General features: G+C 44.8%; 1 protein-coding gene across 11 annotated transcripts in view; it reads right to left on the minus strand.

Moving 5' to 3' along the window:
* Nucleotides 1-23892, minus strand: part of FoxP (forkhead box P) — a 182583-nt gene that overhangs the window by 134238 nt on the left and 24453 nt on the right. The window contains exon 1 of one of the 11 annotated variants that reach the window (XM_066726706.1): nt 22602-23257. The exons of 9 other annotated variants lie outside the window; for them this stretch is intronic. The gene's annotated coding sequence lies outside the window, so the exon portion shown is untranslated. Of the gene's footprint in view, nt 1-22527; nt 23258-23892 lie in introns of those variants that run through there. One more of the 11 variants, XM_066726705.1, reaches the window with a different exon arrangement.

Consider the following 23892-nt stretch of genomic DNA (forward strand, 5'->3'; position numbering starts at 1 on the left):
TATAGATATACGATCGATCAACACTGATTTAGAAATAAAATCTCGCTGAAGCAGATACGATACACACTCAGGTGATTGCGTGGATTTACATATGCAAAGAAGTTACGTCAATACAAATAGATGGGCATAAATAGAAACTGGCAAAAAGTTTATTCTTCTAGAGACTAAAAATGTAGATAATGTTTATCGATATGCTAATTCGGCGTGCCGGCTCACCCAGCTTTCCGTCGTCGTGGCGCTAAAGTAAATACAATAATTCATCGAACGTTACTATACATAGTTTTACATTTGTCTTCTTTTTATTGATACGAGTCAACGTAAGCAAACACAAAAAGAGCACGTTGGTCAAGCATGTTCGGAAAAGCCTGAAGAATTCTTTTTATAAAACAAACTAAAGCGCGACGCCTCTCCGCGCAAACATATATCTCCCATATAATAATTAGCTGGCGTCAAATATTGAAAGTGTCTGCACGGCTTTGAGAATTTTCGAAAAATTGCACAATCGAACGTTGCGCGATAGTTCCCTCGGGAGGGAAGGAGAGCGGAGAGCGAGCGAGGTGATAAGGAGAGCGAGATGATGTCGAGCAATTAGTTGCTGGAATGTTTGCAAGTGGCGAGTGGGAAGAGCGGTGCGAGCGGGTGAGTCGATGGGGGGGTGGTACGTATAGCTGGGCTATAGCCGCGTGCAGGGGGAGGTCGGAGCGCGCAACGAAGGTGCGGCAAAAAATTCGTAAGCAGAGTCCAGCCATGAGCGAGATATCGGATGTAGGGAGAGGACGGGAAAGGGAATGAATGCAGACGGGACAGGTAAGGTATTCGAGGTTCTATGGGGCCTCCACGTCGAGGGCAGACTATATAATTTCCCTTGAGGGAGATCGAGATGGGCGATCGAGATGGGTGGTGGAAGGGAGGGGGTGCAGCTGGAGATTGGGCTTGAGGGTGGAGAAGCCGAAGGCTGAGGGTATCGGCGTGATGTCCAGGTGGGGGGAGGTGTGCTCATCCGCGAGCCCATCAACGCAACCATCCTCCGACAATCGATTATTATCTTTCCAATTTGCATAGCAACCGAGCTCTTGTTCAAATCTGCACCCCCGTTTCGACCCCTTTGGCAAACCCCTTGCAAATCCTACCTCGGCACGCCGCCGTGACTCCTCGTATTCTCTCTCTCTCTCTCTCTCTCTCTCTCCCTCCCTCTACCACCCCCATTCTCCTCTTTACGCAACTTATCGTTTTCGTTACACTCTCGCTTTTTTCCATCCTACACGTTCAATCTCCGGCGATAGGACGGGGATGACTCGACTCGAGATTGCTTCGCCAATTTTACAGAATCGCCCAAGAATTTCAACAAATTTTATACGTGAATAACTGTCCGCGTTGTCATCCTGCACCTGACAATTTTATAGTCGAGTTTAGAAATTGTGTATATAGAATGCCTCGAAGCTTCGAAAGCTTCTCTATAGCATTTTAAACCGCACGCTGTCATTAAACGCATTAATTTTTCACCACCTCTACGACTCCTCGCTCTTCTTTCTTTAAACAAATCAAATATTGAACGTTTTCGATCAAAGATTCCTATCATTCTCGTATATTGATAAACTTTTATTGATAGTTAATATTTGAATTTTCCTTCCAAAGATGGCGAAAGAAATACCTTGCAATCGCTCCATTTATCTATATATATATATATATTATATATCACTCGCACCTTCCTCCCCATCACGCTCCAGTCTCTATCTGTTTTTCTTCCATCCCGCTACATATACCTATATATATATATATATATATAGAAGATATAGCTTTGTAAAATCTTTCGACGCGACAACGGACGCGAGAATCATTAATAACTTTTGGATGACAGAATTGGCGCGCGTATTAATCCACCATATTATAGCGCGCGATCTTGCAGCAACGTCGCGCGCGGTGTGTCTGTGCTTTTCCCCTTCTTACCAACACCGTCCTCGCGCGCGGAGCACCCTCCGTTCTCGCAAACCCCCGGCCTTGCATCCCCGAATAGCTGAGTCGACGGCTCCTTAATGAAAAATCTGAATCCTGCCTTTTGCGCCTTTTCTTTCATCAGTCCCGGGATATATCCAGCGTGGAATTTCTCTCCTTAATGATAATAACCACGAAAATCTGGCCGAAGCTTGCACGAATCAAGCAAATCCTTGACACTCGTAATTTATCTCATCTCGGAAACTTTCTGCCTGGATGCGCTCCCACCATCGACGCCATTAAATTTCATTTTATTTGCTTTTAATCCAAATTCCCCATTTAAACTTTAAAAATTGAGCCGCGGTCTAGATCGGCGAACGTTATATATATAGTTGGGAAAAAATGAGACAAGTTTCGCTCGTGTTTAATTTGAACGGGCGTTTAGGCAAATAACACGCGATACATCGGATTAATTTGTCACCGGGCTTTGCCGCTCTCGTTCTCCCCACGACGTTTTTAGGCGAGTTTTAAAAAGTTTCCTCCATGCACAGACTTTTCTCATTTCTGTTTGACCCGAGTAAAGAGGCGCGGCGCGGCGCGGCGCGGCGTAACGCGGTCGCGTGGTATAAATGAAGAAACGCACGGAGGAGGAAGAAGATATAGGTAGATATTTGGTGCCATCAAGGGAGAAGCCGAGTTACCCTCTTGCACGGAGACGTCACTGTAAGAGTAAGTATATTGTCGCGAGGTAGTGTCGCGCCGGGCAAATTTCATGTACAATTAGAAGGCTTTTGTAGAAGCTAAACTGCTAATAGTCTGCTCGTGGAGGGGGGTCTCTACACCCTCCATTCCCCCTTCTGCCACCTGCAGCTCATTTCGCTTGACAGTAGCTCCAGCTATTCCACCTTATAATTCCCTCTTCTCCACCCGCGCCTCAACTTTTCTCTCTCCCTCTAGGAGCCCTTCGAGGGCGTTAAAACCCCCCATGAAACGCGCCAATTCACTCCTGCTGCCAGGAAGGTGCCGCCTCTTCACTCACGTGCCCGCACCACCGCCAACCCTCTCCAAGATCGAGGTGAGAGAATTCGGGGGCCGCGAGACTTATCGTGGATTATAAACTAGGATTGTTTTCATTAAACCCATTCGCCGTCCCAGTAGGAAGACGCGTGCACCACCGTCTTATTGACTGCAACCCTTGCCCGTTATATCCTTTCGGTAGATTCCCGCCGGCGCAAATTGCTCGAAAAGAATCTTAAAAACGCTCGTTTCTACCCTACCTGCTGCAAACTTAACCCGGAACGAAGAACGTTTTAATAAAAGTCTAGTCCTCCCCTCCCCGTTGACCGAAAAAAAAGAAGATGAAAAAATAGAAGGAGAAGAAGAAGAGGACCAAGTAGGAAATAAGCGACCACATTTTATACAAAGGACGACATGGAAAGAAAGGCGTCTAGCTACTCGACTCCTTTTTTTTATGCTCCGTCTTCCTGCTTCCTTTATTTCGCAAAAGGGAGCATAAAAGTGGCGCGAGCGCTCGGCGAAGAAATAATACACGTTTCTGGGGGGGGGGGGGGGGAGGGGGACGTAGCCGCTACGACACAAGAAACGAGAGTTTATAGGCAAGGAGAGGACGCGACAATAACTAGGCTAACGAACGGTAATGATCACGCTTGCTTATCAAATGGCCCTGACGGTTCTCTTCCTGTTGACTCACTTACTCTCGTGGCACACTCGCATTAACGAACCGCGAAACGTCGTCTTAACCGCAAATTATCCCGCGGCTGTGCCATAGCCAATAATTCCGCGCAATGTCCCTTAACGGGATAAAAAATATGCCGCCATCGCCACAGTACAGCAGTAGCGCGCCGTGCAGCACGCGGAGTATATCATTTCGCCGAGACATTGTTTCCTCGGAAGCTTCGAATTGCCGAACGATCGTCGTTGCTTTTATCGTTCTTTCATTATTCGACGTTGTTAATAATCCACGGACAGGCTGCTCGACGTTATATATATATATATATATACCGGCCGGCGATTGAGCAACCAAGCGACCTTGACTATTCTTAATGCTTATAGAAAGAAGCATTAACCTCGACCGGAGCATTAACAATTCTTATGCTCTGTTTTTTTCCCTCGCGTTATGCACTGGGATTTTTTTTTTGACCCTAGCACGTTGGATCTGGTTAAGAGGAGGGGGGATTACTAGGAAAGTGGCTGTTAATGCCACGATTGGCGCAGTGGGTAAACCGGAGATATTAATTGAATTATCGGTTCCACGTACGGATAGTCCGTGTGTCTCTCGCAGCGTGTACGCGTACATACTACATGCGAGTAGCGCGTATTGGCGAACCTCTTCGTGCTAAGAATAGGTAACGTACAGACGGTCGGATATAGCTAGGACTTTGCGCCTATAAGCGAGCAGGTCATTGGCATTAGGGGTTGGGAAGGGTGTACATTGTGCAAAGTGTACATTTAGTTTTCCATTTCCGTTTCGCTGTGAAAAAATGCTAAAACTGTAAGGAAAGGTCACCGATGAATGAAAGTTTACCGATGATTTGTCGTGGGAAATAAAGCGTTCGGTTCGCCACTGATAAAACCGATCGATGCGCGCGCCAAGCGTGTAAATGCGACTCCGAGATGCTAACTAGATCAAAATATCTTTCACCGCAACGATACACCATCATCGTGCAAATTCAACTGCGAGTAATCGAGCAATTCTTACATTTCTCCCGAAATGAATTCAATGAAAATCTCAGAGTCTACGATTATATATATATATATATATAGGTTTCTCTCCATTGCGTTTGCCTTCGGATTGCACGCGATTCTCATAACGCTCCATTTAAATAACTCGTCGTGTTTTTACTTATGCATAAAAATATCGGATGCGTGGGTGTAGGATGCGGCGGGCTGCAACGCAGGGACCTGTCCCGATGTGGGTTTATAGTATCAAGCACGTCCAGTTTACGATCGATACAAGTCCTCATATCGCATTGGAATTAGAATCGTTGAACGAGCCTTAAGTAACAACGAGGATAAAAGCAGCGATCGTGCGGACAGAATTTCTTTCGATCTGTCATCAATCAACCACGCGCTCGCTCTTACATATAGTTGTTATAATGAAATTGCTTCAGGCTGCAGGATAGATTATCGAAAAAAATATCCTCTTACCTGTGTGCAATTGTACCGCAAATGATTACTCTTTCATTGTATATTTATATTATCGAGAAATCAATTTACGACGTTCTTTCATTGTTTCTTTGGATATAATGACCCAACGCAATAAAATACAAAACAAAAAATACTCGTTTTCTCCCGATAGAAGCAAAAGCAGCGAGAAACGTTGCTTTGGCAAACAATTCGAGAGCTATGCTACGCACATTCCACCAATTAGCTTTATCTATCGTATACGCAATTGATTAAATAAAGAGTGATGAAACCATTTTAAAAGGGCGAATAATTACAGAGTCGCGATAATCGAGGCGGATAGTAGTACTATTTAAGCGAGGAAATCTGGAATAATTCGGCGGCCGGTGTAAATAATGAAATCCGTTGATATTGTGATTAATATTTTCTACGTGCAGCAGATATTCCAAGTACGGATAACAGAGCGATCATTATTAAAAATACACAATTAGCAGGTCGATGTTATCACAGTTTAATACATCGAACATATTATTTACTTTGGGCGAAGCGCTAATCCTCGCATTTGGCGAAACACGCAAAATTTTAATCCTCGATAAAAGAAAGCTACTCGAGCATCGCGTACATATCTCTACACGCTGTAAATGTACAAATTTGGCGAGTATCAATTTATGAAATACGATTGGCTGAAATCGTTTTTATGCACGATGTATTCGGACGCAAAATTCAGGGCGAGGGAAAGAAAATGGAAGGAAGAATAATATTTGAGAAAATTTTTGCTGCGGCGGGACGAGGAGCGTAAGGGGGACGAGCAAGCAGCGTGAAAGCAGAAAAGGCGCGCGTGTGGAGCCACGCGTGAAATAGCACGGAGGAGGATTGTGCCGGCTTATGGCGATTTGCTCGAAGCGCCGATTCATTTGGAAATCGCGCGTCGATAAATTTTACTCGTTAACGTCCCAACGATTTTATCCTCCGGCGTATTGGCACCGCTACTATATTTACGTTTTCAACAGATCGAGCGAAAAAAGTGCGCGTAATAATGGCAGTAAAGTCGATCGAGAGCACGTATCGCGTGTATTGGGACACGCGTGGGCGTAAACTTTAAGCAGGCCGATATGGCGAAGGGGGAGACGAGGAAGATCTCCGACCAAGAGAGAGAAAGGTTATGGCTGGCCGTAAAATATTGCAGCGATGCGACCGGTTAGCGTATATACTTATCGAGACACGCAACCAACGCCACACGGATTACGGGCCCCAGTCGTAGCTTTCCTACGATGCCCACGGTCAATTGCCATTTTGCACACATTATCCTCTAAATAGTCTCGCGTATTTACAAGAGAGAACTAAATTTACCAGCAGGAGCCCCATGCAGCCGTTCCGCGCTGTGGTATCGCCACGATATACCCAATAGGAACGAAAGTAAAACTTGTTGTCGATTATCGATATAATGACACGCACGCACCGTATTTAAGACGACCCGAAACTTGTAAGTTTCCAGATAAGTGTAACACACGCTTTATAAAGTGGGAAATTTATCCGAACGCGAGTTCAGCCGTTGGAGCTCGCCAGAGATATTAATTAGATTGGGCCTCGAGTATCTTAACACGTATGGAAACGGAATGAAATTGCAGAATGGAAAAACGAAGTAGCTCGCGCGAACACACTGCTTGTTTAATATTGCAGTTATATCGTCGTTTGATAGTGCCAAGCTACCGGAGCACAGCTATATATATATGTACCATGCAGGTTCTTGTTTCGAGAGTTCGCAGACGCACAAATATATATATGTATATATGTACTGTAACCTATACGCGGAGGGAGGGAGTGGCAGGGCAGGTGTTCGGCTTCGGTAAGTCCAGTTTAAATACCGTTATCGGACCTTAACACTAGGCAAAGGTGGCTTTCCACCCCCGGTTTCGTGTTTTATGCTGTCAGTTGCTCCCCGCGTGGAGTACCGTGGAAAATACGAGGCGAGCGTCCGCGTGTTGCGTATACACGCGAGTGTGCACGTGAGCCACGAATAAACAATGACCAATGCACCATGGCAAGATTGCGTGTGCGATGTATTCACGGCACAACTACCATTGGAAACCACCCCAACGACCCTTCGCTATTATCACTGGGGGAAGCCAGCGCGCGAGAACCTATATACGCTCGGAAAGAAGTGCAAAAACGTTTACCTTGACGCGTGAATATGGGCCGAGGCACGACAGCCTTGTACGAGCCAATCTTCCCCGACCGATTTCTTCAGCATCGCTCGAGGGAAAACGCAGCAGCGTGTTTTACCTGCGATTTAATACTCCTAAGATTTCCCCTTACGTACGACGACTTTTTAATCGCGCTCCTATATATTTATCACCCACGATGCACATCGGCGGAACAGCCGTGCAGTACAGCGCACTTTTTCTCACTTTCATTATATATATATATATATATTATGTACCTATATACATAAGGATTAATTTGTGAGATTAAGACGAATGTGCGAGTCGTACGCGCGTAATATTGCAAGCGGAGAGTTGTGGCTATATATATATATATATATGTATATAGCGGACGGGCGTTTATTCAAATGCAGTGTCCCGCATGGCAAAACACGGGTACTCGAGCGAGTATAGGAATGAAGGAGATTCGTACAAGTTCGGAGGGGTCGCGGTTTGCCGAGTACGGAGACAAGAAGTCACCGAGGCTGCTCGTCTCGCGCTACAATGCGACGGGAAGCAGCGAGTTTCGAGACGTTTCACAGCCGGTTGGCCTCAGGAGATGAAGCCGTAAGTAGGTAAGAAAGTTATTTCCCGACCGGACACGCTCAACCCTTTCACAGACTTCCCCACCGCTCTGCTCGAAACCGTCCCGTGAATATCCCCCCCCCCCCCCTCCATCCACCCACTTGGAAAACGAAAATTCTCAACGTTATCCATTATTGCTCTTCCCCTTTCGCTTCCGTCCTCCTCCAGGCTCTGTCTCGTCGAGTTTATATACCTACATATATATATATATATATAGTGTACGGTGATCAGGACCTCTGGTAATTTGATTATATCAGTCTTTCGCCAGTGCGTCTTCCATGGATTATCGAGCGATGGTGCAATGCACTCTGGAGACGCAGAGATATACATTACCCTCATTGTTCTCGTAAGTATCTCGGCGACGCGGCGTCACCAAATCGTCATCGTTACATCAGCGTAAACTACCGCATCCGAGTGTCGTTTACCATTGCTGCGATAGGCCGAACAGACTCGGCGCTTCGCGTTACACGAGAACACCGCGCATTCGCGATACTCGCGGCACAACAGTATAATCGCCTTTAGGAGGAATCCAAAGGTATTTTCGAAGAATCGTTTCTGCGACGCAAAAAACCTCTGGCCGAAATCTAAAGAATCATTTGCATCGCTTTGTCGTTTAACGCAGCCGGGGAAGTATCGACTTCCTCCGCGGGTCACGCCAACTCCACATAAACACATCCGCCATAGAGGACTGGAGCGCAAAGACCTCGCAGACGGCTCGCCATAATCTTTGTTATTCTTTGCCCGTTTAATTCTCGCGACCGACGCATGCACGTTCGGAGAGCGCAAACGATATTTTCTTATCTCCGTTCTGTGTGTGCGTTTACAAATATATATAGTTGTTTGCGATTGACATGGATCAATCTTCTCGTCGCCAGATGGCTATAGCCTGCACTTATAGCGCGCCCCAGTAAGGCTGACTAGTAGTACCATATCTACTAGAGTACGACTGTATCATGCTCACCGGAGTTTTCTACTAGCCAGCGGCTACTCCTCCAGCTGCCGCTAGAGGGACACGGTTTTTTTGAGCTTTCTCGCATTCATAATGTGTACTGCACCTGCTCATAAAGAGTAGAATATTTCAGATCGAGCATTGTCCAGACCATATCGGATCGATCATTAGCGTAGTGGATCACTACCGGATTAAGCTGTTAACTACTCAGTGATACCTGATAGTTCTTCAAAGAGGTAAGTATATCCAAATTTCATACTTCCTTACCTCGACGTGAGGGATCTCTCACTCGGCCCCCCTTCCTTAAATTTCAATGTATCGTTGAAATTATTTCCCTTCCATCTCCGTGCGGTTACTTGGGGGATCTCCAGTGCCGGACTCCTATCCAATGGGACCTAGTCCACTTTGGCATAAGGGTTGGGTAAACTCAGGGTAAAACTTCTGGGTTGGTACAGCCAAAAGGAACCATCTTCGTTTTCGGCCTAGCGCCATCTTAGATAAGTTTTTTTTTCTCAGTAGTTAATATCGTTAAATTCCTTTTACCACAGCGTCATAAACTATTTACATTAGGGTATTTGAGAGATTCTCAAAAACCTGTTCGTTTCTGTATATACTCCGTTAATCTTTTCTTGAATAAAGACTTATTTATATCTGTTAAATCATAGCATTCATTCCTTTCCCATCTATTCTTAAGTCAAATCCTACACAAAATTTGGTCCTTCGAGCCGGATACGGCAATATAAGTTGTGTTGATTGACTTGATAAATAGATCGGGAATTAAAAAAGGTTAAAAATGGCAGAAAAGATTACGGATGTACAGGAATGCGGACAGTATATCATGGCTCTAGTAGAAGAATTCATTCGAATTCTGAATAGCATGAAGAAAAAAGGAACTAATAACTTTACAAGTTCCTATTTAGTGGATAGGTTAGCAGCTATTAATCGATTATTCACGGACGTTAGGACTCTTCATGTTCGTATTGCTTGTAAATTAGGGCAAAAAGAATTTGAAGCATCCGCTTACACCCAACAAGGGGTCTACTCCAAAGCTCTAGCTGCTTTCGAGGCAGCTGAAAACTATATCCTAGAGCATTCACAACGATTATCAGGGGCTAAGCCTAACGTTGGTCAGTTGGAAGAAAATGGTTGTTCTTCTTCAATCAAACTTCCCAGAATCGAGTTGCCCAAATTCAATGGGGACTACACTGCTTGGGCGTCGTTCTTCGACACCTTCAAAAGCTTAGTTCATGACAACATGAGCATTCCGCCAATACAGAAATTTCATTATTTAAAATCCTGCTTAACAGGCGAAGCTGGATCAATTATCCAAACCCTCGCAGTCACTAGCGACAATTATGTTTCTGCTTGGGAAACATTGACTAGCCGATATACAATCAGAAGAGTGATCACCTCTAGTTTGATCAATAGGTTCATGAGCATACCTAATGCTTCGTCAAAAAATCCCGCATCAATCAAAACATTAAGAGATGTATCTGCTACTACAATTGATGCTCTAAAAAACCTTGGTTATAAGGTGTCTACATGGGACCCTATATTAATTCATCTACTATCTACAAAGCTGGATACTTCCCTACGTTTAGATTGGGAGAGATGTATTAGTTCTTCATCTGATTATCCTAGTTTCTCCACCTTCAGTGAGTTTATAGGAAATCAAGTTCTGATGCTAGAATCAATAGGTACAGAAAAACAGAAGCCTGAGAAACCAGTTCCAGGCAAGAACATAAAGGTCCACAATTCGGCAGTAGACAAAAACAATTGCGTATTGTGCCAACAGGACCATGTCCTAATAAAATGTGATCAGTTTCTAAAACTAGAACCTGCATCAAGGCTCAAAATTGTTCAGGCTAAGCAATTATGCCGTAATTGCTTAAGACCTGGACATGAAACAAACTCCTGTTTCAGTAAGAATCGATGTAAAAATTGTTCTAAGAAACATCATTCTCTTATCCACTTAATCTTCAATACGAAAAATCAAACAAAGGTTACAGATCAGTCTACTAATAATGATGAGCCTACTCCATCCTCTGTAGTAGCCCACTTAAGTATCAAAGATCCACGATCGGTTTTATTAGGTACTTTCTTCGCCATGGCCACATCTCAAAATGGGCATAAGACTCTAATACGGGGTCTCGTCGATTCAGGGTCAGAGACTAGCTTCATAAGCGAGAATCTGACTCAATTACTTCTTTTAAAGCGACAAAAGGTCGCCGCTACAATCTATGGTGTAGCTGGCAAGTCAACCCATAGTGTCTCCTCAGAGGTAACTATTCAGCTTCACTCTCCGATAAATATTCAAGAAGCAATTACGGTAACAGCATTAGTACTACCAAAAATTACAGACTATGTGCCCCAAACATATTCTTCAGAACAATTTCCTCATCTTAACAAATTAGATTTAGCAGATGCTTATGCCCTCTCCTGTGCACCAATTGATGTATTAATAGGAGCAGATTACTATCCTCAACTTTTCAAAGGTGCAATTCTTAAATCTCCTGATGGAACACTGATGGCCTTCGATTCTCCCTTTGGTTGGGTGGTATCAGGAATATTACCAAAAACAACAAAATCTCATTCATTGAGCACTCATCACTGTTGCAATGTCGATAAGGCTTTACAAGCCTTTTGGCAAGTGGAAGAAATTCCCACTACCAACCCAGTTTCCGAGGAGGATGACTACTGTGAAAATCATTTCACTAATACTGTCACACAAGCTTCTTCGGGACAATTTATTGTGGCGCTTCCTTTTAAGAGTAGCAAATCGAAGGCCAATATCGGTCCATCCAAAGACATAGCAGAGGTAGCGCTAAAACGCATATGTCGTCGTTTTAACAAACATCCTGATTTAAAAGAGGATTATTCCAAATTCATGTTGGAATACGAATCACTTGGGCACATGAGTCCCATAGCAGAATCTGAAGATTTGGTATATCTACCTCATCATCCTGTATTAAAAACAGAAAATGGAAAACCCAAAATTCGGGTGGTTTTTAATGCTTCTGCAAAAACAAAGAGTGGAAATTCCCTCAATGACATTCTTCTAATTGGACCAAAGCTCCAATTAGATATCACTACTATACTTATAAATTGGCGTAACTTCCAGTTTGTAGGAGTCGCAGACATTGTTAAAATGTTTAGACAAATTCTGGTACGCAAGGAAGATCGCCGTTTTCAAAACATATTTTGGTTGTCCAAATCTGGAGATTTCCAGACGTATCAGTTAAACACGGTTACGTATGGAACCGGGCCAGCCCCTTTCTTAGCATCTCGAGTTATACGTGAGCTAGCAATAAAATATGGCTCCGATTTCCCAGACGCACAACGCGTTCTTTTACAATCTACTTATGTAGATGATATTTTGTTCGGAGCAAACACTACAGCTCAGTTAAGCTCAATTAAGGAACAACTTATCCAATTATTAGCAAAAGGACGGTTCGAGTTGAGCAAGTGGGCATTCAATACATCCATAAATAATGAAATACCAGAAGTAGAAGTTGAAGATCGTGTCTTTCAAGGGGAGAAATCGGAGGATAATAAAATTCTGGGAATTGCTTGGAACACTGCTTCCGATTCCTTTCAATTTTTTATCACACCGTCTTCCTTTGATTCTCTTACCAAGAGAATACTCCTATCAGAGAATGCTAAAATCTATGACCCCATGGGCTGGATTTCACCTACGACAATTCTCTTAAAACAAATGATGCAAGCCACATGGCTTCTTAAGATATCATGGGACGAACAAATACCCGAACCATTGCGTACCAAATGGTTCACTACATACTCACAATTAGCAAAATTAAAGGAGCTTAAGATTCCTCGATGGAATGGGACATCTGACGCATCCAACAAATTGGATTTAATAGGATTTTGTGATGCTTCCTCACTATCATATGGAGCGGTTGTCTATGCAAGAATCACTGATTCTCACGGTCATGTATACATCAGTCTAATAATGGCCAAATCCAAGGTGGCACCGTTGAAAACTGTTTCTATTCCTCGCTTAGAGCTCGTTGCATCGGCCTTCTTGGTAAAATTGTTGGTTCATATAAAAAATGCGTTATCTCATCAGGTGAACTCTATCACATGCTATTCTGATTCTCAGATAGTGTTAGCTTGGTTAACTCAACATCCTGCAAAATGGCAAGTATTCGTCGCTAATAGAGTGGCATACATTCAAGAACAGCTTCCTGAAGCTAAATGGTGCCATGTGGGTTCAAAACTGAATCCCGCTGACCTCAATTCTAGAGGTATATCCCCAGATCAATTATTAGAGTCGTCACTATGGTGGCAGGGGCCAATTTTCATTAAGGAACCAGAACATACACCTACAGAAATATTTCAGACTCAAGAGGAAATCCGGAAAAATGTTTTATCCACGCGAATTGACGATATAAACAATGAATTCTTGTCTCGCTATTCTTCTTGGTATCGTTTGATCAGAATTGTGGCTCGTATCAAACGGTTTTTCGATCGTGCCAAAAGACTCGCATTAGGCTTTCCTGCATATATCACTTCTGCGGAACTTACTACCGCCACTATGCAAATTATTCGGTTAATTCAACAAACTAGTTTTCAGAGCGAAATACGTTCATTAAAAAAGGGCGAGCCTTTACCTATAAGTTCTCATTTACGTCCTTTATTCCCTTTCTTAGATCAATTGGGAATCCTTAGGGTTGGAGGTCGCCTAGAGAATTCCTATCTCTCAGAAAACCAAAAGCATCCTATAATATTGCCCGCTAATAATATTATTGAAACTTTAGTTCGGGATGTACATCTTGAAACCCTTCATGGGGGCACCCAATTAACATTAGCCACAATCCGTCAAAGATATTGGATTGTAAAGGCACGCAATATGGTTAAACGAGTCATACACAAATGTGTTGTCTGTGTACGTCAACGTGCAAAATTGGGGACCCAACTAATGGGATCCCTTCCTACTTCTCGCGTTGTCCGAAGTTTTACGTTTGATCATACAGGAATTGATTACGCCGGTCCATTCTTGTTAAAAACTCATCAAGCCAGGAACGCCAAAAGCATTAAGGCTTATATAAGCGTTTTCGTCTGCATGGCTACCAAGGCTATCCACCTAGAATTAGTGTCAAAGTGCGATACTGAGGCATTTCTTGCTGCACTTTCACGATTTATATCCCGACGAGGAAAACCAGCCTGCATCCATTCAGACAATGGAACCAATTTCCAAGGCGCTAATGCAGAATTGAAACGTGCTTACTTTAATGCTCTTAAACACGCATCCTCACAGGACATAGAAATCACACGAGGCATAGAATGGAGATTTATCCCTGTAGCCACTCCTCATTGGGGTGGAATTTGGGAAAGTGGTGTACGATGCGTGAAACACCACTTGAAACGCTCAATTGGTTCATTTACCCCTACCTTCGAAGAAATGAACACCCTGCTTTGTCGAATTGAGGCATGTCTCAATTCACGACCAATTTCAAGCCTCCATGATGATATCGATAGTCTTGAGTACCTCACTCCTGGTCATTTTTTAATAGGACGAGCTCTTCTCGCTCCTCCAGAGCCTTCAATGCTGAACTTAAAATTATCATCACTGAATCGGTGGCAACATATTACTAGATTAACCGAAGTATTTTGGAAAAAATGGACAAACGAATATTTAGGAACATTACAATCTAGACCTAAATGGCAGGATAAATTGAGGGAGTTCGAAGTAAATGATCTAGTTATTATCAAATCCCCTCATAATCCACCATGTAAATGGAATATGGGACGCATAATACGATTAATTTCTGGGGTTGACAACGTATCTCGTGTTGCAGTAGTTAAAACATCTCAAAAGGAGATACAACGCAGTATATCTCAACTTTGTAAAATCCCCTCCTAAAATCCTTTCCTTTCCAAATATCGGCATGCATTACTAACATATCTATGACCTTTAACATTTGCATTATGTCACTCCCGTTTCTCCCTTTCTTAGCTTAAATTAAACAATGGCCTCAGAAGCGAATGCCCTGTACCACGAATTGGAGGACTTTCTGGAAATTTATTGGACTGATGATCCCAACGAGGCCAAATCCTTGGAGGAAATGGATCATTCTACAAAGGAGAATAAGAACCCTAATATTCCCAATTCTGCGGACACACCCAAACACTTGAGTTCACCACCCAAACCCGTGATCACTGAGCTCAAAATATTGAAGGCTAATGATTGGAATGGTGGAATCCTGTATGACTCCACTGCCAAAGAAGTAGAGAGAAGTCCCACCATTACCCTGGTCAGAGCATTCGGACATGTTATAAATGTCCCTACTTCGGCAATACTCAAATATCGAAAGTGGAGCTATTGGGTCCCTCAAGGGAAGATACTAGTTAAATGGAGTCCTACATTAGAAATTTGCAAGGCCAGAATGGTCCTTAGGAACCGTTAAAATCTATTTTGTTTTTTTTTTTTATTCTTACATATTATTATCATAAATATCTTCTCATTTACGTGCATTTTACTCTATCCTGCCTATTGTCTTGACACCACTGTGTCAATGGGGGAGAGTTGTTTGCGATTGACATGGATCAATCTTCTCGTCGCCAGATGGCTATAGCCTGCACTTATAGCGCGCCCCAGTAAGGCTGACTAGTAGTACCATATCTACTAGAGTACGACTGTATCATGCTCACCGGAGTTTTCTACTAGCCAGCGGCTACTCCTCCAGCTGCCGCTAGAGGGACACGGTTTTTTTGAGCTTTCTCGCATTCATAATGTGTACTGCACCTGCTCATAAAGAGTAGAATATTTCAGATCGAGCATTGTCCAGACCATATCGGATCGATCATTAGCGTAGTGGATCACTACCGGATTAAGCTGTTAACTACTCAGTGATACCTGATAGTTCTTCAAAGAGGTAAGTATATCCAAATTTCATACTTCCTTACCTCGACGTGAGGGATCTCTCACTCGGCCCCCCTTCCTTAAATTTCAATGTATCGTTGAAATTATTTCCCTTCCATCTCCGTGCGGTTACTTGGGGGATCTCCAGTGCCGGACTCCTATCCAATGGGACCTAGTCCACTTTGGCATAAGGGTTGGGTAAACTCAGGGTAAAACTTCTGGGTTGGTACAGCCAAAAGGAACCATCTTCGTTTTCGGCCTAGCGCCATCTTAGATAAGTTTTTTTTTCTCAGTAGTTAATATCGTTAAATTCCTTTTACCACAGCGTCATAAACTATTTACATTAGGGTATTTGAGAGATTCTCAAAAACCTGTTCGTTTCTGTATATACTCCGTTAATCTTTTCTTGAATAAAGACTTATTTATATCTGTTAAATCATAGCATTCATTCCTTTCCCATCTATTCTTAAGTCAAATCCTACACAATAGTTATATATATACTCGTAGTCGCGCGCGACGGATTCGCGCAAGGAGCAATACGTATATAAATATAACATCCTTGCGAGGATGAATCTTCCTCGAGAGAATGATCGATTCTCTCGCTCGCAGAGCTACGATAATAACGAGGAGAGAACTTTTTTCGTCGGTTGATTTACCACGCGCTCCGGTCTATATAAAATTCAAGTTCCGCAAGTTTGGAATTGAATTTGCACGGAGCAACATTGCGCGGTGGCACATTTTAAGAATCACTGATACGTCTTGAGAGTCCGTGTTCCGGGTAGATATTCTGCTGAGAGTTTTGCGGGATGACGTAGGCGCTCCACCCTTTGGCCTTTCGCCCAAGGAGCGTTCTCCCCATCTCGAGGGTGCGGAAGCACGTGCGCGTCCTTATCACACCGACGCGTCGCGCCGCGTCGCGCCAGGACGTGGAATAAAAAACGGAAGGGGAAAGAAGAAAAAATAAAAGGTCGCGCGCGCGGTAGAGCCGGAGCGTCAACGGTATAGTGACGTGGGAAAATTGCGAATGTCTATGGATGGGAGCGAGCGAGTGGACAATGTTGGTGTAAGAAAGCGAGAGAGGGGGGATAAGGAGAATGCTTGGAAAGGAGTAATAGAGGGAGAGGGGGAGAGGGAGGATAGGATGGAGGAGTTTAAGGGCTAAACGGCTAGGATACGCGCTATGCATAATAATTAGCTTGGGAAAATCATGAAAACGTAGCGGACCTCTTTTGACTTGGGAGCATTGGCCCTCTACCCCCCACGTACCACCTACCGCCTCTACAACTACCCCTCACGACTCAACCACCCCCCCCCCCCCCCCCCCCGGCGGAAGCACAGCGAGATAACGGAGAGTTACACGGCCTTCCTTTAACCCTTCCCCGTAGCTTCCAGCGATGCAGACTGAATCTGCAGTGGCTCTCAAATTAAGACCACTGTCTCACAGATGAGTATACCTCTTATGCTCAAAAACGGACGAGTTTAATGAAAAGCAGACCGCAATTTTAACGTTGAAGGAAGATGCACTTTGACATTTTGCAATCGGTGTGTAGGCGAGAGAGTCGAGAATAACTGTGCGCGCGGAATCGCAAGTATACTATAGTAATACGAGGGTTTGGCCGATGCTCGATGAACATGCAAATGCGTGGGAGACGCGTGAATAAATTGGAATGCTAGATATTTCTCGAGGATTACTTTGCGCCGCCGCCGCCTGCCTCGAAGGAGGCTGCGAGAAACAACATGACTGATTCTCAGCGGAAATAGAATCTTGGACAGACGCGAAGGACGAAGGGTTGATATCGCGCGCGACATCTGAGAGGGCAGCAACCATCAGGGATGTACGCACGTACGCTCGTATTAGGATAGGAATAATATATGATTTTCCTTCCGAGGAAGGTCCTCCTTAGTATGATTTACTTCGTCTTACAATATGGCGTGCCGGGTTAAGATCGGCCATCCGCTTACGTGTAATATGCTATATTGCTCCCTGGAAATTCTCTCTCTCTCTCTCTCTCTCTCTCTCTATATATATATATATATATATATATTGCTCCATGGAAGCTTGGAAATATCTCATGTGTATTGCGGCCTCTAAATATTCTCCAATTCCACCTTTGCAGCATCGATATGTCTCCTCTCTTTTATCTATCGTTATACCTGCACCTTTTAGGGCATCCTCCGTTTTCCGCCGCATTAGAATTAACGAATCGAGAACATGCACGCTGTACGAGAGAATTACAGAAAGATGCGTTGCACGAGCGTGCTAAACAAGTTGCAGCATTGAACACCCACCCACTTTATAACGCGCACGACCCAAGGAGGAAATCCTTTTTTCGGCCAATTGCGCGACTCGGTTAAATCCGCAAATGGCAAAAACTATTGTGGTGCATGGGGATGAGAATTCCATTAGTCAATTACCACGAGAGGTTATATTCCGATGCTCGTCGAACGACAGTTTCTCGGTATTAGTTTACCGCTTCGGAAAGAGGGGGACATCTGTGTGTGTGTGTGTGCGTAGTATACTATATCGAGTGTTTACGATCGCGAGGCATTCGGCACGACTCGAGCAGGACTGAATGAAATTGTTTATCCGCGCAAATGCAGAGGTTGCGCGTGTGCGCGAGCGAAGCAACTCGCGCGTGCAGATAAGAGTAAGCGAGGCGAGTGCGCGAGCGAACGCGCACCCGCGCGACTTCCGAAGCGAGAGTGCTTTTGCTCGTTCCTCGGACATCAGCTGGGAAGATCGAAAGGAATGAAAGGTTCGGCTGGAGCGTCGCGCGGGACGCGCAAATTACCCAACTCTGCTCGGACCTGGCCGGCCACGCGGCACTCGGTGACGCGTTACGCTGCTGCTCTTCGTCCCTGGCCATTCGTTTCCCGCGCGACCGTTTAACCGTACCTCGCGTTCCCAGATGGATCGCTTTTATTTCGCTTTTTACTGGCAAAGACGATACTCGCTGCACTCGCGCGGGCCAACCTATGCCAGCCCGCCCCGCCCCGACTCTCCTCGCCTTCGTCAACCACGTCGTCCGGACGATCGAGAGTCGTTGTTTTGATTCACGAGCTCGCGCGACTGCCTTCTATGTCCACGTATTGTTGTAACGACGCGAGTTGTGCAATCGTAAATCCTTTCCGACTTAGGTAAGCCATTATTCCCATGTACATTCTATATATATATATATATATAGGCGCGTTGATTCAAGCGTTCGTTCGATGCCAAATCGATTACAAGTAAGCCGCGAAAGAAATCCATTGGCGAAAAATCAATCAAGTGTGAAAGATATTGTTCTCCGAGCAACTTGCGGGTCTTTTCGCTCCCCTCCCGCGCACGAACGGCTGCATATACTAGATAGACTCTAGGTGCAGGAGAGCGCGCCGCGCATTACCTTGCCTATTTTTATTCATTTTTGTTAGCGAACAAATAAATTTATGCCTTTGGTGTAACCACGAATACAAATGATCTAATTTACCAAGGACCTCCCGTGAGCATTGCTTCATTTTTTTTTTTTTTTGTTTTCCGTGGGCACGCGTCGGAGATTCTCACCGTAAAAACTAATCTACCTGATGTAATGCGCCAATATCCGATATTGGAAGTAGCGACAACATCAAATTGGTTCAGGTATCGCTCTTGGGATTACCAACGGCGCGTGTCCTATCAATAAATTATGAGCAATAATAAAGGGTGCGCTATTGCTGTCTCGCGTGGAGATGAAACTCGAGTGTTTAGAAAAGCCGCGTGGATAAAAATTGCATTTTAAGCGAGAGCGCGAGGGATAGCGGAGTGTATTGTTATGCAGTGAGAAGGAGGAAAATGAAAAAAGTAGTGGCGGATGAGAGAGTGAGAAGAATTGCTGGATTCAGGGAGATTTTTTTAAGTATACGGTAAACTGTGCCGGGTCGCACAAACGACATTGTAAACGAGCGCGTAAGGCTATCTCAGTGGTTCTATTCAAGAAAGTATTATGAAACTCCCTCGGAAAACGTACTCCGCTTTGTTTTACGCGTTTTATTTCGCGTTCTGCTTTGACCGGATGGCAGGAATGAAACCCAAGCACATATACACACAAGCTACTTGTCCCGCCGCGCCGCCCGTAGCGTCTTCTATATGTATACGACGCACGTACATACGAACGTATGTACATACACTCTCCTATACACGCACACGGTAACGACGCACAATGCCGAATTGTTTCGCGTCACTTTCGCTTTCTTTTTGTCGCGACTCGAGTCCTCGCGCTGGAAAAACTCCCAATGATTCTCGCGCTTCGACGTAAACAGAGCTTTCCTGCCGGAACCTTGATCCCTCGCGACCCCGCTCAACAGCTGTATATTAACGTAAATTTTCGCCTATTATTCCTCCGCTGAATATTGCATTTTTATTTTAGCATTCACCGTTTGTGCGTTTCTCATCGATAAAACTTTATCTCGATGCGATTCTCGCATCCGCGATAATTGATCGTCGAGCCCCTCGTCGCTTTCGATACGGGAGCGCGGTTGAGACGACCTGGTTAAAGGGCTGATAGAGGGTCTTGCGAGGTCGTTCTTCAAGGTCGCGCAGAGACTTTTCTCACGCGGCCTTGAAGCCGGCCGGGTGAGAAAAACTGGGTCTCCGAGGCCTAAATAAATTGTCAGATTCCGAGTCACGTTCGACGATCGGCACAATGTCTTCGCTGTCGTCGTTCGGTATGCTTTAATAGCGACGTATCGTTGACAACAGCTGACAATAGTTTCTTTTGATAATAAGAGGACTGCGCGCAACGCCTATTATCGTCCCGCCAGTTCAATGAAATCTTTCAGGCAACCGCGCGCGCGCGCTCTTTCTCTTCATTTTGCCTGTATCGCTTGTTTTGCTCGATGTTGTTTACGAGACGATTTATTCCCCCTCTCTATATATCTTGTTTTTTCACACTCGTTCCCGCATCGCGCGCCCCCGCAAAATTATACCTATATAAAACACTGGCACCTTGAGACTATACGGTTATCCACCGCGAATATGCCATGGAAATTAATAAGCATGTTCGCCGGTGCGCACGCGCGTACACTGTAAAAATGTTGTAATACGAAAGTTACGTCTCCGAACAATGGAGCTAGCGCGTCAGTTTCGCAGATCATATCGCGTAGCAATGCGTCACCATGCTAGCGCGTGTTTTCTTTTTTTTCTTATCTCTACAATGTGGATGTTTAATGACTTGTGCAAATAAAGTAAAAGGTGTTGCATGAACGAGACAAATTTCTTTCGAGAAATTACACTTTTCGTTCATCGTCCATATTATTGTTGTTAATGATTTCGCGCGAGAGAGATATTAATAATAAAAGTATATGGGTTCTTTGCCACGTGATATTAGTCCAAGCGGTGAAAAGAACAAAGCGCGATGAGATAGGACGGTGAGCGGAGAGAAGTATTTTTAAATCACGACTTTCTATTCATGGCAAAAATGGGAGAGCGCTAGCGCTCGCGCGCGTGTGTGTGTGTACGAGAGAGAGAGAGAGAGAGAGAGAGAGAAAAGTATTGGTTTAGTCTAGTAGAGCATCGTTCTACGCGAGCCAAGCAGACCACACGGTTTTCCCCGTTATTCGCTTCACCTTACAAGTCGGCGCGCGGCTAGGCTATAAATAACCAACTGTTTACTCGCTTTTGCCCTCAAACACTTTTTAATGTTTCTTATGCCGTGCGAAGGTCTAAAGCTAAAGGCCCGGCTGGTTGGCTGGCTGGTAAGCCAAGAGACGACGCCAAACGACAAGTGAAATGCTCCTCGCCTTGCCTCACAGAACCAGTATTATGGCATTCTGGAATTTGACGACAGGGTAAAAAAGACAAGTCCGCTAATAACCCGGTTTTAACGAAACTGCGCCAAGCGAACAGGAACAAATTCGTAATGGCTCGAAAGAGAGACACGATGTAATTGAGAGACGCGTCCCCCCCCCCCCTCCTGTGCCGATCTTAAACTTAACATCTACCATCTCACCGCCATATACACGCTCCGCCACGCCAGCCACAAAAATCACCGTGACGAGACAATTAATATTCATTCCAAACGCTATTATTAAAGCGACTCCTTTTCGCTTCGAGCACTAATTTCAACTTTGCTGGAGATATTTTCTCGCCGCCCGATAAACACTTATTGTTCCATTGTTGATCCAATATATGCTACTTGCTGGCATTGTTTCAATTTACATTGGTCGTTCACCTTAGATCGATCAGATCCAATCAACGATCCGTCCGATTTAATGCGTTTTCCTACTACAAACAAATATTCCTTCCAAAATAACAATGCAACGCGGCGCGGGACAGAACTGTTTGGAATAAAAGATTGTGTGTGTGTGAGAGAGAGAGAGAGAGAGAGAGAGAGAGAGAGCATAAGAAAACGCGCGAGGTCAGATATAATAATCACGAGTCTTTCTTTTGCTCACGATGATTTGTAGCTTTTACAGTGAAAGATGATTTGCAAAACAATCGTCGTCGTCGTCGTCGATGAGATCAATGATCGATGCTACGATCCAAGATTCGAGAGTCGTGAAAAATACAACGGGACTCCTTTACTAATCCGCGCCAACCAAATCGATGGCCAGTTAATACCGTGTGGTAGTTCGTACACAGGGAACACGTGGTTTCCACGTGCTCGCGAGTTGGAAAAAATACGGGGAGAACAGGTGATTTGACAGTAAAATTTGCTTACAAATGGTGCGTGGATCGAGTTGAACGAGCGAGCAAAAGCTTCGAGAAGAGTTTGAACAGAGATTTTTTTCAAGAGTTTTATCAGTGTAGTAAAAAAAAGCACGAATATAGAGAAAAGGAGGCTTTCGTAGCGCGTATATAGGTATATGTACGTATATACCTCCGGTCAGCGTGTATTGCGCCGCTGACAGTAATTTACATCATTTCATCAAGCTGGTATTAATTGGCGTGCACCTGTTGACGTTCGTGGAGCCACAGCGATCTCCTCTTTGACTCGGCGCGCGTCGTTCACTCGCAGCGTAATCGATTTTCCAATGTCGACCAGCAGTACGGTATCACAGCACTGATCCACCAATCCCACAAACGCGGGAACATCACAGCACGAAATTCAATTGGCGCCGGCGGTATTAAAGCTGCAATTTTCTCACTCTTTTTTCACCACTATTCACATGGCAAACTTGCCGTGGTACACGACACGCGCTCACAAATAAAAGAGTAAAATTTCCAGATCGGGTCGTAAAAATTTGTAAGACTCGGTCGATGGTAATCGGCGAACGAGTGGGAAGGAGGTGGGATTGCGCGAAACTAGAATCACGTGCGCGCATTACGGTCGTTAACTACTGTCAATGCCATCGGATTTGGCCGGGACACGTGCTGTACTGTAGCGTTAAAATTCGTGATGTGGCGAGCGGACGGAGGGAGGGAGGGAGGGAGGGGCGTGCGAGGGATAAAAGAGGATAGGATCGATCGTGAGAAATGCGAGAGACGAAGAAAGGAAGAGAAGGAAGAGTCGAGTCTCGGATACACACGTAGAGCAGGCAGCCGCAGAGAACGAGTCGCTCGTTCGGTGAACAGCCCGCGGCCCCCACGTTGTTTGTCTCGCGAGTGGCCTGTTTACATGTTGACTCTCTGTTTACGCGTTTCGCCCCCCTTCCCTCGCCTCTTCCTTCTCCCCCTCTTCCCCGCCCCTTCGCTCCGTTTCTCTCCTCTGCTCTGTTCTCCTCTCCTTCTCTCTCTCTCTTCACTCCACTCCACTCCACTTGGCGCTCCTCTGCCTCTCCACTCCACCACGGCCTTCTCCTGCCTGCCTACTCTCTGTCGCCGAGCGAGCTCGGCTCTTCCGAATAAAGCCGAGTTTGTACTGCTCGATTCTCCGCGTTTCGTATTATTATATTTGCCTCGATCCGCTCTCAACATTTTTTTACAATTCAATTATAAAGAGTCATGCTACTGCGTTCTCCTCCGTCACATTGCATTAAAACACTGAGATATCGAAGCACAGCAGAACGACGAACCATTGGCGCGAGTGTCTCTTTTCGTGATTTTACGTGATTTCGAGAATGTAGCAGGTATACGCTACATGCGAATATCTTATTTTGCTGGATTTTTAAAACGGACCGCTTCTTGTGTATTTGCCCACTCGCACGATCGTAGCAACACATTCTCTTTCCGACAAAGTATTATGCATACTTGAAACTTTTCATTCTGCTAGAAGTTGCGTGCTTGCGTGCGTGCGTGCGTGCGT

Source organism: Prorops nasuta, unplaced genomic scaffold, assembly GCF_024137725.1.
Source record: "Prorops nasuta isolate Cenicafe-Biocafe unplaced genomic scaffold, Cenicafe_Pnas_1.2 PNAS00005, whole genome shotgun sequence".
Lineage (NCBI taxonomy): Eukaryota > Metazoa > Arthropoda > Insecta > Hymenoptera > Bethylidae > Prorops > Prorops nasuta.